Genomic DNA, 14,068 nt, shown 5'->3' on the forward strand with positions numbered 1-14,068 from the left:
ATGGGCACTCATACTGACACCTGCTGGCGCGTTGCCCCTCTCTGTCTGCCGTCATAGTCACTCTCCACAACGTCTGCCATCCAGGAATGCCCAGGTAAGAATCACGGCACATGGCATAAACGTGACAAGAAGCCAAGTCCCCGGGAGCAGCACTGATCTCTGTGCCCCCCTCTCTGCTTCAGTTCCGTTTTTCTTACGTTGCTCACCACTAAGTAGCAGGCCGTGCCAAGCGTGTGCCATCGCTACCTTCTTGCCCTGTTTGATGAGCTGTTGCTTGTTTAATACGCCTATAAATAAACTCATCCCACCGAGCGTACCCCCCGTCCATCGTTATTAGAGGGGCTGGGAGCCTGCGAAGCCGGCAGATTTGTGCCGCTCCACCACTGCTGTCCCCAGCGCACTCGAGTGACAAGCAGATGGCCGCCTATAGGAGCCACCGGCATCACGCCTGGTCAATGAAACTTTATTGGGAAGGACCTCCGATGCGGATAAATGTCTTCAGACGGAATAATTAAAATGGCTCTTTTCATTAGCCGGGCCCATCTGTTAAAGCGCCTTGCCTGATGGAATTGCGCACCAGTTGAAATGAGGGGAGGTGGGCAGCAGTTACCACGGCACACCTCCATCCCATAAAACCACAGGGGTTGAGTGTGACTAATGAGGTCTCTCCATCCTCAAAATGCCCAGGAGGGCAATTAGAGAAGAAAAAAAAACAACAACAACTCGCTACCAAGTGGCAGCCTGCTGCCCCCAGCAGAACGGGCACTCCTTGGTAGTGCCCACCATACTGGCAGTAGACGTGAGGCCGTGTGTCACTTTCACTTGTCACAGACACTTGTACACACGTAGAAAGACCACTTGACCCTCTGGCTTCATTCACCCTCTTCCATTATTGAAAAGGGATAATTACGGTGTAACGGTGTAGCATAGTGTAGTGTAGTACAGTGTAGTACAGTGTAGTAGAGTACAGTGTAGTAGAGTACAGTGTAGTAGAGTACAGTGTAGTATAGTGTAGTAGAGTACAGTGTAGTAGAGTACAGTGTAGTAGAGTACAGTGTAGTATAGTGTAGTAGAGTACAGTGTAGTAGAGTACAGTGTAGTATAGTGTAGTAGAGTACAGTGTAGTATAGTGTAGTAGAGTACAGTGTAGTAGAGTACAGTGTAGTATAGTGTAGTAGAGTACAGTGTAGTATAGTGTAGTACAGTACAGTGTAGTAGAGTACAGTGTAGTATAGTGTAGTAGAGTACAGTGTAGTAGAGTACAGTGTAGTATAGTGTAGTAGAGTACAGTGTAGTATAGTGTAGTAGAGTACAGTGTAGTAGAGTACAGTGTAGTATAGTGTAGTAGAGTACAGTGTAGTATAGTGTAGTAGAGTACAGTGTAGTAGAGTATAGTGGAGTATAGTGTAGTAGAGTACAGTGTAGTATAGTGTAGTAGAGTACAGTGTAGTAGAGTACAGTGTAGTATAGTGTAGTAGAGTACAGTGTAGTATAGTGTAGTAGAGTACAGTGTAGTAGAGTACAGTGTAGTATAGTGTAGTAGAGTACAGTGTAGTAGAGTACAGTGTAGTATAGTGTAGTAGAGTACAGTGTAGTATAGTACAGTGTAGTAGAGTACAGTGTAGTAGAGTACAGTGTAGTATAGTGTAGTAGAGTACAGTGTAGTAGAGTACAGTGTAGTATAGTGTAGTAGAGTACAGTGTAGTAGAGTACAGAAAAGAAAACATCTCTTCATCCTTTAGTTTCCTTCAGCCCTTTCATTATTGAACAAGGCAGAGTTTGGCAAAGGTCTGAGGCCTCAGAAGTTAAGCCACAAATGAGGCCAGAATCCTACCAGGTTGCCCGGATAAGGAACACTCCAAAGCAGCCTGAGTTCCTAATTTATAGGCTGGCCTCGGCCTACATCACCCCTTGTGGTGAGCTGAGGATTGCCCCGCATATTGCTTTCCTAATTACTGTGGCCATTGCGGACCTCCAGGACCCATGTTGCTCACCCCCTGATTTAAAGGGTCCGAGTCTTAAATGAAGTTAATTAGCAGGAACAAATGGTCACTGGTGAAGAAAATGCTGAGAATGAAAGCCAGCAGCCACTGTGGACCTCCATTGGTCCTCCCCTGCCCTGAAGAACCTCCTTTGGTGCCCTTATTTTGCACCCCCTAGAGAAGACCCTGACAGACACAGGGTGGGGTGTTCAGTTTATGACACCACTTTCTTACTTTACCAATGCACAGAGATCTGGAGCGTAGCCCCCCAAGCAGCTTTGGGCTCAAACCAGGAGCCAGTGGACCACTTTAAAGTCGCCATGCGCTTCTCTTTATGAATGTGGCAGGAAAGCTGGACCAGCTAAATGGGGCACACATGAACACTGGGGGGGGGGGGGCAGACAGAGGCTAGGGAGGTGGGCTCAGCTGCTCATGCCATGCCATGCCACCCCTGCACTGTAATGTGGCTGGCGGAAACTTCCAACATGATAGAACTCCATCCACGTGGGTGCCAACGATTTGATAAACGCGGCGGTGCCACTCGCCCGTGGTGACTCAAGTCCAACACCACGCACGAAGTGACCCGAGAGCGCCAGGGGCAGCCGATTGTCCATCATTAGTCAGAATGTTCATCCCGAATGCCCTCTCGTTACCCAGAGGTTCACCCTTCCATCCATGGAAACCTAACAAGAAGCAGGGCCTGCTGGTCCAACCACCCCAAGCCCACCACGGATCTAACGGGCAAATTCCATTTACAGCAGCCGCCTAATTGGCCGAATGACGCTAATGAATTGTTTACTGCTGTGTATTCGGAGCGCCTGGAGTCTTTATTGTTTAAAGTGGGAGAAAATCCCCCTAATCAGGAGGTTGGCAGAGGGGGGTCTGCGATGCCAGTCCTCGTTACTTTACAGACAAACATTCAATTGGCAAAACAAGCCATTAAAGACAAAAAGGCAGCCAGCAGGAGGTGGGCGACCATTACAGGTCCCGGCAGCCTCGTCAGCACCGGCGTGAACTTTTTCATCTCGTGGCTTCCTGATCATTCCGCTCTTTCTTCACGCCAGCTTGCTTTAATTAGCGAGAGTAAGTGGCAGCATTTGGCGAAGTTTATGGGCGCCGCTTGAAGGAGTGAAGCGCCAGTCGGGCCGGCAGCAATCTCGCTGATTGGAGTGCCGTAAATCTGTGGGCGCACAACGTGGGCCTCCAGCAGGTACCGGAGCGCTGCCAGGGGGCTCGTAAATCTCCTTTTAATGTGAAGACCCTGCAAGAAGAGCACAGGCCTGGAGTCCCTGCTGGGGTGGCACACTCACTCCCTCCTTGGCCAATTAATGCGGCTGTGCAATGTGCCAACATCCCTTGTTGATGCCTGAAGCCTGGCAAGGCAGTTGGGTTGGTCCTGGGGGCAATGGACATTGGAGGTTGGTCATGTCAACTGCTGTGCCAGTCTATGACAAACGCGACAGAGAGGACTGAGAAGCTCTAGAGAGGCACTGCAGAGGGTGCCATGGGTGACATTACTCTGTACCGTTACACTGGCACATTTAGGGGCAAATCAGAAGAGCCAGGAGACATGGAAAATTCACACAGACAACAGTCAAGCTGACCCAGGATCTTTGAGGGTGCAGTGCCAAGGACGGTGTCACCCGCCACTAGCCCAGCCGGTGTTCTTCTATAAATTATGCCCTCCAATTCAGGGTCACTGGGGCCAACATCAGAAGTGCTGGCCATGTGGCGAGATGCAGCTCTGGACTGGCTACCAGCACATCACTGGGCACATTCACACGCAGCCACACTACACCAGTTTAGAGTCACCAGCTGGCATGACTCGCTCCTGTGTTGAAACTGTGGGAGGAAACCCGCACTTTGAAGAAAAAACACACAAACGTGGGATATGAGAAGAACCCGGAATATTCTGGAATAGCTGGCGTCAAGACGGGGCACACACACTCACACCGGGAGTGCCAATGGAGAGCGTCGTCACCACACAGACGGTGAACAGGCTGGGGCTTGAACCCATTGGGGACAGCTTAAGGGCTCTGTTGATGGGCACAGGGTGGCACTAGTTACTAAAAACCTTTGCTCTTCATCCCTCAGCAGACCAGAAGATTGACGGCTTTGCCAAGTTTGATGTCACTTCCGGGGTCCGCCCACCTGGCCCCGCCTCTTCCTGCCAGAAGATCCACCATATTGAAGGAGTCAACAGGTACGATTTGCGTCTGTCAGGATGATTTCTCTTTCTGAGATGCGATTGTGAAACGGCGTTTTAATTCTCAGCTATAAGGGGTTTGCCAGCGGGTGCCCCAACACATCATGCCTGGTCTCTGATCTTTTTGCCCCCTGGTCCATGGAGTATTGAGGGAGCCGCCTTAACCACTAGGCCACCAAATGTCTCCTGTGATCCTTAACTTTCTAAACTCGTGGAGATTTGCGGCTGTTCAGGTGGCAGGAAACAACCTGTGGATGTGATGCCAGGGCATGGTGGGTACAGCGGGTTGCATCACAAGGCCTCCAGTCTCCTTGAAATGATTCTGGTATAGCAGCGTCACACCGTTGCAAAGAGCCTGTTGTTCGCAGGGGGCAAGTCGAATCCACCACAGGTCACTCACATCTGGCCAAGTTTGAAAGTGACAACCAGTCAAACCAGCATGGCTTGGTGACATAGGGTACAAGTGGCAAACCCATGCAGAACAGGACTGGATTAGCAGTTGAACCCAAGTGCACCAGCCATTTAGCATAATGCTTTGGCAGTACTCCCCAAAAACTGACACCCTTTGTCCTGTATGACCCCATTTTTTCCATTACAGTCACCCAGACATTTCCTGGATGGGACGCCAGTCCAGTCGCTCACGGGGCACACTCGCTCATGCCAGTCAGTCTAACCTGTGTGTCTTAGGGAGACATAGGCGACAAGAACAAGCGCGGCCAGACACTAGGAGTTGAACCCGACTCTTTGGGATGCCCACCATGCTGCCCAGACTGGGTGTGAGGTGGGACCCCTGATGGGCCGCCACTCCATTACACCCACCTGGAGGACTCGTTTAGCTGCTTTTCCATTACAGTGATACATCCTGACAGGATGGGAAGCCATGGTGACCCTCAAATTTTGGGAATGCCGATTTTTGGACTGAAATCTGAACGCCGTGACCAGACCCACAAGGCCAGGCTGAGACCCCAAAGCTGCAAAAGGCGGTGCCACAATAAAAGACATTTGGAAATCACAATTCAAAATGGTCCATGCTGGTCAAATCGTGGCACCACGTTCAGTGCAGAGATGCCAAGCAGGGAAAAATAAAACAAGGAAACTGAAAAACGTCATTGACCTGGGCAGGAACTGCCAGCCATTAATCAGTGGCCACGTTGGGGGGGGGCACCAGTCTGTCACACCAACCTCCAGTCCAGGGTAGCAAGAAATGATGGAGTCTGGGCAGGCAATGCAGGAACCAACCCCCTGGGTGCCAGTCTGAGTTAGACGACCCACCTTTAAATATTTTGATGATGTGAGGGTGCGAGAGACGTAGGAGACGACTTGTCACCCTGCGTAAAGCTGGTGGGAGTTGGCATTTCAAAGTGGCCGGACCTGCGCCCTGATTCACCGGCCACTCCTCTGTGCCAAGTCCACATGGTGCCATCGTCTTTGTTCCTGTGCCCGCCCATACAGTCTTCTGACTTGGGGTCAAAGGGAACCCATCGTCTTCTACTCTTTTACCGCCAGCTCTGTGAAGGTCCAAACCCAATGCTCACTGATGGCTATGGACTCAGGTCGGTGGGCTTTAGCAGTGGGGGGACACATTCAAAGTGGTCCTGCCCTTCCACTTCTTCTTTCATTTTATTGGTGGCTGGCTAACCAACTGAAAAGGTGCATTACTGAGGAGTCAGGAGAAGAAGCCCAATAGCTGCCATTGTACCTCCTGTGGTAGACCACCTGGACCCACTGCAGTTTGCCAATCGGACAAAAATTGGAGCTGGCAGCACTGGGAGGATTCTGATTTTTGATTTCTCAGGGATCCACTCATCCCTTTTAAGGGGTCAACTCAGAGATATGCGGGTGGATGAGCCCGTGGGGTCCTGATAATGGACTGTCTGCAGGAAGACCACCATCTGTGAGACTCGAGGACTGTGTGAGCAACACTGGAAGACCACGAGGCACAGGCCTGTCTCCTCCTCTCTTCACTTTGTACACCTCAGACTAGAAATATAAGAGCAGGTCAGGTCACCTGCAGAAGTTCTCAGATGATTCTGTACTTATGGGGTCTACAGATAAGGGGGACGAGACAGAGGGGAGGAGTCGGGGGGGAGAACTTTGAGAATTGCCTGCAACTTAACCATCAGCAACACCAAGGAAGTGCTGATCAACTTTCAACACACCCTCCACGTCTGGTCACTATTCAAGGAGTGGATGTGTGTTGGTGGTCCACTCCTACAAGTACTTGGGGGTCTACATCAATGACAGGTTGGACTGGTTTCAGAACACAGAGGGACTATAAGAAAAGGCAGAGCAGACTCTTCTTCCTTAGGAAGCTGAGGTCCTTTAATGTGTGAAGTGACATCCTCCACATCTTCTCTAACTCTGTGATGGCCAGTGTGGTGTGCTGGACTGGAAACATCACTTCAAGAGGGGCCCACCGAAATTAACAAGCTAATGAAAAGGGCAAGCTCAGTTATAGGACACACTCCGGACCCCCTGGAGGTCGCAGACAGAGTTAAAACAAAACTGAGTGCCATTCTGAACAACGCTGCACATCCTCTCTGTGTGTGACACACCAGCACTGAGGAACACCAAGGGGGTCCTTCACACCAACAGCAATACGCCTGTATGGCCTCACCAGGACTAGCAAGTCACATATTTTTCCTTTCTTTTTAAAGTTTTCTTCCTTTTTAGTCAATCTGCTGTTATTTCATTTATTTATTTATTTATTTATTGCGCTTCTGTAAACAGACAAATTTCACCCTGGGGACAAATAAAGTCCCCTCTCTTTATCTAAATGACCACCCGGCCTTTCTTAATGAAATGGCCTCATACTGCCCAGTAACCCCTCCGTATGTGAATATCTCTTTACGATTCCCTTGGGGTCTTTGACGTACCCCCCCCCCCACATGACCCCTGGTGACACGTTTATTTCCCGTAATCTGATTTCTGTCCTTTTCATAAATTTCCCCCTGCAGTTCTTCGTGCCAGCAGGTCTCTGGTGGGTGACACCGCCCCCCCACGTGTTCCTGACCTCACAGAAATGTCTGCCCCTTTAATTTGTGCGTCCCCTTAACATCTGCCGGGGTACACAAACCTCATCTTTAGTTCATTGATACCTGAGCCTTCAAGGCATTTCAGTTTTAATATCCTTGAGCGGGCGGCACGGTGGCGCAGTGGGTAGCGCTGCTGCCTCGCAGTTGGGAGACCTGGGGACCTGGGTTCGCTTCCCGGGTCCTCCCTGCGTGGAGTTTGCATGTTCTCCCCGTGTCTGCGTGGGTTTCCTCCCACAGTCCAAAGACATGCAGGTTAGGTGCATTGGCGATCCTAAATTGTGCTTGGTGTGTGTTTGTGTGTCCTGCGGTGGGTTGGCACCCTGCCCGGGGTTGGTTCCCTGCCTTGTGCCCTGTGTTGGCTGGGATTGGCTCCAGCAGACCCCCGTGACCCTGTGTTCGGATTCAGCGGGTTAGAAAATGGATGGATGGATGGATATCCTTGAGCTTCTCTGACAGTTCAGCCAGCCTGACGTCGCTTTCGTTACCAAATCACCTGCACGCACATCGGGACCCCCGAATGTATTAACGGCTGTCTGTCTGACATCTGCGATGACGCATCGTGACCGTGACGGCCATTAGACGAGCCCACCCTAAGAAGCCCACTCGCTGAGCGTCTCCTACAAGCTGTAGTGCCGTGACGACTGCCGCCATTTCAACGGCAAGCGCTGAGAACACAGAGGGGCATACGGAGCCCACCATGAGGTTTACTTTTTTTTTCTTGATTTAGCCTTCTGCTTCACAGTTTAAAATTACAAATCAGACACTCCAGACGCGATTAAAGCGCACACTGCAGACTTTCCTTACATTTCGGTCACAGCATGTAGAAATGGTGACACTTTTTTCCCATCCCTTTATCGCTTTCCAAATACTTTTAACAGCTAAATGAACGCTTCTGGTGATAAAATGAACATGCGGAGTGACTTTGATGTATTAGATTGTAATCAACTGATGTTTTAATCGAGGGAGATGTGTGCAGTACTGGCCAATTTTCATTTAAAGAAAAAAAAATAAAAACCTACGCTTCAGGGTGGTCCAATGAAGAATGTGGGGTCCCATATGCCACACAGGGCCGTATTTTCCTATAGGCTAACTAGGCTTCAGCCTAGGGCCTCAAGATCAAGAGGGGCCTACATTCAAATTGTTAGCAAAATTTTATTATCTCTCATGTAATTTACAAACTTAAAAATGGAAGGTGAAAGGGCCTCATAAGTGGAATAGCCTAGGGCCTCTTTTCATATAAATCCGGCCCTGATGCCACATACGGTATATGGCGCACTTACCCACGTCAGGTCTGCACCGTTCGTTTCGTTTTCGAATCCAGCGGCATTTAGCAAAGCGAGATAAATAAAAAGGCCAAGTCTGTCAGAACACTGAAGGACTGCGCTGTGCTGAGCCGCCGGGCCACCTGAGCAGCTGCGAGGGGCGCACTCAGCCCCGGACACAACCGCGCACCTCGGGGCCCAGCGAGAGACGCGCATGCGCTCTGCCAGGATGGAAAACCCGTTTAAAGTTGTCCTCGTTCAGACTTTCTGTCACCATTACTAGATGATACTATTCTCAACACAAACATCTACCCTTTTTAAACTTTATTTATTTTGTTACTATTCCCTATGGAGTTAATAACGTTTTCTCAAATCTAATAAAGTCAGCAGTTTCTTATTGCGGGTAATAAAACAACAAATAATATGATACTTTAGTCTTAAAGTAAAAGACAGTGTGTTAATTTTACAAGACTGTACGACCCTCGTCACACCATAGTATGTAAACATTTACTTCCGAGGCTTGCTAACGACTGAGAGGGCGGAGGAATGGACGGGGTCTAAAGGGGGCTTCGTCTTACGGGCCTCAGAATGTCTTGCGGCGCTGAATCAGCCGGAGGCTTCAGTGTCTCGTCAGCAGCTGAGGGTCGCTCCGTTTCTGCGCTTCCTCCCAGCAGGCCTAATCGGAATGTTCCCTGATTGGCTTTCGTGGGTTCCGAGGGGGGGGGTTCTTTTGTAAAATGCAATGCGGTGTTTTAAATGTACAAATGCTGCTATGGTTGTGCTAAACTCAGTTGATATAAAGTGACCCATTTCAGGGCTGAAATTGATCGATAAGAATCCAAAGCCCCCTCCAGTGATGGCCCGGATTTCCCGGTAATTCCGTGTTTCTTGGCGCCTAACCCTGCGTCCGGTGGATTTTACAAAACTGTCCGTTTGTCCGGATTTTTTACACTGTTGAACATCATTGCCAAACAGATTTACTTTTATTTTAAATTCATCTCCTTTTTTTGAGTTTTGCTTACCATATAATTCTTAAGAAACATCTGATGAACCGGCAACAGCAATGCAGTAGATGAGTGGTTCGCAAACAATGTGCCGCACATATTATAGACATTATGGAAGTACAGGAATTACAAACTACGTATATATATATATATATATATATATATATATATATATATATATATATATATATATATATATATATTCGTGTCCTCTTTTTGGCTCATGAAATGGAGCACAGTAACCCTTGTGACGGGAGCGCTTTGGGTCCTTCAACTAATCAGGCAACTCATGGGCGACTAAATCTCACACTATGTACGGCGGTAGAGCGGCTCCGGCGGTTTGCCAGTTCAGGTCAGTAGACGTTCACACGAAAGGAAACTGAAAGCTTTACAATAATCAAACATCTCAACCGCACGATTAACAGACACAGAAGGGGACCGATAAGCTTTAGAATAAATGGCTCGTTTGTTAGTGCCTGAGGGGGCTGGCTATGAGGATTGTCTCGGTCCCCGTGGGTCTGGTGACTGTGGTGAAAGTGGCTCCATGTTCCTTGACTTTGTAAATCAAGGAACATGACATGATTCCTTGACTGTGAATCGCTTGATTCTGGTTCCAGCGCCCTGAGCCCATCATTGGACTCCAATATTGGTGATGCGGTGAAGGAGATCGATCACATCCTTGTGGGCAGACGCTGGAGGCTTCTACAAAACTGCAGGGTCTATAGACGTGCCCAGTTTCAAATTCTGAGCACAGACTTGTTTTTGTTACTCTGAAGCTCCAGCGTAGGTCCAGTAGGCTACCACCTACTAGGAAAATGAGGCTGGAGCTGGGCAGACCCCAAGATCAGGCTGTTTCTAACAAGTTTGCATGCAGTGGGTGTGAGGAGCTTATGGACTTGAGTGCAACTGCCGATCCAAATATGATGTGGGAGACCTTTGGTGACAAGACCCCGAAGGGTGCCGAGGGTTGTGTTGGTGTTACCAGTGTCCCCAGAAGGAGGTGTTGTATCTCTCTTCATCTGTTTCATCTCGCAGGGCTCTGTGGATATCATCGAGAGGCGTTGCAGCGCACGGCTCCATGGCAACTCCGGTCTGTACCGGGAACTGAGAAGGACGGCTGGAAGAGCTCTGAGGGCAGATTAGGAGGCGTTTGATCGAGGAGTCTGTGAGCAAGTGACCACCATCTATGGTCTGGTGATCCACGTCCTGCTTACAGAGAAATCGAAGCATATCTGAATCTGTTCCTCAGAGAGTCGCTGTCAGGGCACCGTCCTTACAGGTTGTGACCCGCTGGTCTGGCTACTTTGAGCAGCTGTTTATGGCTGATCCTCCAGCTAGGACGTTGGCCATCTCTGAGACCACGGTTCTTGAGGCTGATCCTCCAATTAGCTGTGAACCACCCAGTCTCACCAGCTGAGGGTAGTCGAAATTATACAACAAATGACTTCATAAAACTAAGAATATGAAAAGAAAAAAAATGTATATATCAGACTGTTGAAAAAGGAAATGAAGAGAGCCGAGCTGAACCCCCACCCAAATACATATTACCTGAGAAATCGTTCGAGAGCTCCGCGCCTTACAAAACTGAACTAACTGGATTGAGGTAAAAATCCACCCCCTTTTTTCCCATTCCCAGAACCCCCCCCCCCCCCCCCCCCCCCCATCAACACTAACCGCTGCGCCACCAGATCCCACTGTTTGCCTACAGCAAATAATTGGATTAAAACTAAACGGACTCTTCGTTGACAGTCTTCTGTCCCAGGTTTGCACACAGTGGCATCGTTTCACGTTGGCGGTCACGTGAGTCCTGCGCAGGACTGCTGTGCCACCTGCCCAGTGGTGCTAGGATAGCCACTGGCCCCCTGTGACCCTATTCAATGTACCCCTCCTCACAGGCGAGATTTGATGTCCGTTTCATTCTTGTCACTTGACTGCACGCTATGCCTGTGTTTAATCTCGGCCTCCATAGCTGTGGCCAGCAGTGTGTCAGCAAAATGATTACTGGGGAATAATGCAGTAATGTACAAGGAGATTCACTCGAAAGAGCCCCCCGAATATTCTGTAATAACGAAGCAATCTGAACAAAACAATGTGCTCCTCATTATATGGAGCTTCGAACAAGCTGGGATGCCCCTGCGTCAGAGCAACGAGGTAGGCGACGGACAGTCGCTTGCAACTTCTGGGTGCCTACTGCCCGTACCTCTTCATCATCATCAGGATGGTGGTGTACAGTATTGAGCAGAGCGTCTTCATGGTGCGAACCTATCGGGTCACCAATCCATTTAAGCGATGTCAGAATCAACTGGATGATCGTGAGTTAACGGAAGGTTACTTCCTGCAAGATGGAGCAACGTGTCACACATCGGCAAGGAGCATGGCAGAAACCGAGTCCATCTTCGGCAACAGGGTCATTTCAAAGGGGTTTTTGCTACCACGGTTGTCAGATCCGACACCACCAGACTTCTTCCTTTGGGGTCTGCTCAAAAGGAAAAGTCTATCGGAACAAGCCTCGCACTGTGGAAGATTTGAAGGAAAATATCCAACGTGAAATTCCTGCTATTCTCTCCGAGATGTTTGTCGATATCCTAAGGAACATGGGGCGCCGCGTCGAAATGTATCTGTCAGAAAATGGAAACCATTTCCAGCATCGTATGTAATGCAATCGATTACACACACGTCAAGGTATAGAGCGTGTGTTTGGTTCAGACGGCTTCATCCTAACGGGCGTTACAACAGAATATTCGGGGCATCTTTCGTGTTAATCTCTCCATATTTATTTATTTATATTTTTGAGCTCCTGTAGTCACGTATGCCGAGTCCAGTGAATTTTTACTTGCTTGTGCCAAACAACACACAAGACGCAGCCGCCACTCTGTGAGTGTAAATGTCTTGTAAAGCCGCGGCCCCCATGTAGCACAGAATCAGAAGAGTCCTCTGGTCTCGAGGGTCTCTGTGTTCGAATGCTGTGTACCGACACAAACGGCATGATTTTCGGTTTCAAGTCCCAGTGATATTTGGCCCCCGTGGCCTCCTCTCTCTTCAGAGGCCTTTAGCTCTCGCTGCCCTTTGCAGGTTTGTTTTGTTTTTTTGATTTTAAAGAGCTATTTGTCTCTGCAACTTTATTTTTAATCGGGAAGTCTTTAAGCCCCCTTTGATGGCTCCCACAGCTGTATTTGAAATGCAATGCGAATCCGCAGGATCCTTCAGTGCCGCTCGGCATTGTCCTTGAAATGTAATTCCTCACGTATTTCCGAGCTGTGGCATTCAGCGCGACATGTGGCTGCTTATCTGTCACTGGTCTTGTCAATGATATTGTCACTTCAGGCCTTGTCACCTCACCTTTGTTTTAGGAGAAGCACATCTCTATAGTGTGACGCCGTGACACAGCCCGGGGTCATTCGTTTCTTACGTCTTTTATCGTGCCGTTGGTGTTGGGCTCCACTGAAGCCAGTTCATGGTCATGAGTGGGTGGGGTTTGGGCCTGGAGCCTGTTCTAGGGGGATCTGGGGCACAGCAAGTGCCCACCCTGACACTACAGGGCCTTACAAAATAAGATGGTAAGAAATGAACCAAATGAGAAGAATGAGCTAAGTTTTACTAGATGTGTAAAAAAAAAAAAAAAAATCACACAGCAAGTCTCCGAAGTGGAATTCATTCTCCACCACGATACACGACCCATCGTGCGGCAGATACTGCTGATCGTTTATAGCGCCTTTCACATCAGGCACTGCCAGAGCCACTTCATTGAATTCAGGGTCATGTGTGGAATGGAGCCCATCCTGGCACTTTGTCCCTACTGCATAGGAGACTACGAGGCCCAGTTCAATGAACAATAAGAAATAACTCCAGATATGCAAAGCATTCAGTTATTCAACTTAATATTTTTTATTGAGCACATCTCTCTCGTGTAAAATTTTCCAAAATGTTTTCAGGGCCGAGATCCAACCTGCGAACGTTGCAGTCGAGCTCCAGCCTCACTAGGTCACATGTTTTGGGCCTGCACCAAATTAACATCATTCTGGATCAAAATCTTTAAATGCCTTTCAGAGGGCCTGGGCGTCACAATCCCTCCTAACCCATTAACAGCTGTGTTTGGTGGGCTCACAGAGGGGCTTAAAGTGGAGAAGGACAAACTTCACTACTACCACGTAGACTTATCTTGCTCTACTGGAAGAATCCTAACTCTCCCATTTTAAGTCAGTGGGTAACTGATGTTATATACTATTTGAAACTGGAAAAAAACAAATTCACACTTAGAGGATCTGAAGAAAACGTTTTGAAAACCTGGCAGGATCTAATCAATAATATTTTAGATTGAGCACTTACTGTATATTGGGGAGAACGACTCCTTTCCCTCTGTACTGCTCTCAGAAGTTTTACTCTGGCTGTTGGCCTTCCTCTCTTTCTCATGGGTGTGGGTTGTTGAATTGAATTTAGTTTTGTTAAGTTTGACTTGATTGTATGGAATGTTACACACTTTAAATAAATTCAATAGAAAAAAAAAGATAGGTAGATAAAACAATAATACACTATATAATAGATAGATAGGAAAGGCACTATATAATAAATAGATGGATAG

Source organism: Erpetoichthys calabaricus, chromosome 16 (genome assembly GCF_900747795.2).
Source record: "Erpetoichthys calabaricus chromosome 16, fErpCal1.3, whole genome shotgun sequence".
In the NCBI taxonomy this organism is placed as follows: domain Eukaryota; kingdom Metazoa; phylum Chordata; class Cladistia; order Polypteriformes; family Polypteridae; genus Erpetoichthys; species Erpetoichthys calabaricus.